This window comes from Condylura cristata, unplaced genomic scaffold (genome assembly GCF_000260355.1).
Source record: "Condylura cristata isolate star-nosed mole 26May11 unplaced genomic scaffold, ConCri1.0 scaffold00002, whole genome shotgun sequence".
Classification (NCBI taxonomy): Eukaryota; Metazoa; Chordata; class Mammalia; order Eulipotyphla; family Talpidae; genus Condylura; species Condylura cristata.
In genome coordinates, this window is record NW_004567103.1 from 12,267,086 (window position 1) to 12,267,838 (window position 753).

Below are 753 nucleotides of genomic sequence, written 5' to 3' on the forward strand. Positions count from 1 at the left end.
TCGACCCGCGTCGGGACCCGGCGGCGGCTGGTGCTGCCCGGCCGGAGACTGTCTCGGCGTTCCCCCACCACAGCCCGTTTTCCTTTCCGGTGTAGGTGGACCGGCGAGGGAGTCTGGTGCCGTCCTCGTATCCCCGATGCGCTGTGAACCCGAGGGGCAGGATGTGGGGTTCAACAAGCGCAGTTTCCCGTGTAGAATCTGCTTCTGCTCTGGAAGGGCGGCGGCCCTCCCATTGCTCAACCCTCGACTTCTTGGTCCTCCCCTCAGCGGATAAACAAACCGCAGCGCGTGACTCGACAGCCAAAAATAGCTTCTCTCAAAGTTGTTTATTCCCCCACCTCTTTGTAAACTTCGTCGTCACCCCGTGTTAGAGCTCCTGGCCCAAGCAGGGGACTGGCGTCCGGGAGCGAGTTTTAAGAATAAAACATTGTTTAGGTGCCGTTAATTCTTGGGGGAGAGGGCATGTTGACATTAGGGAGTCACACGACGATCCGGGCGCCTCATATTCCCTTGGGTTCACTTAATCTCAACGACAGCACAACAAAGCACGCTTTTATTAGGTTTAGAACGCCAAACTACGGAAAAGTAGCTAGACCGCGGAAAGTAAGCTTCCCGCCCACCTTGTTCATAGTTCATCCACTCTTGCGTGCCTTGTGTATATACATCGTCCCTAACGACAAAATGTTGGCAACAACTTGCTGCTTTGCGTCTTTTTTTAAATTCACACTAACATCTGCATCCGTCGGAAAAGGC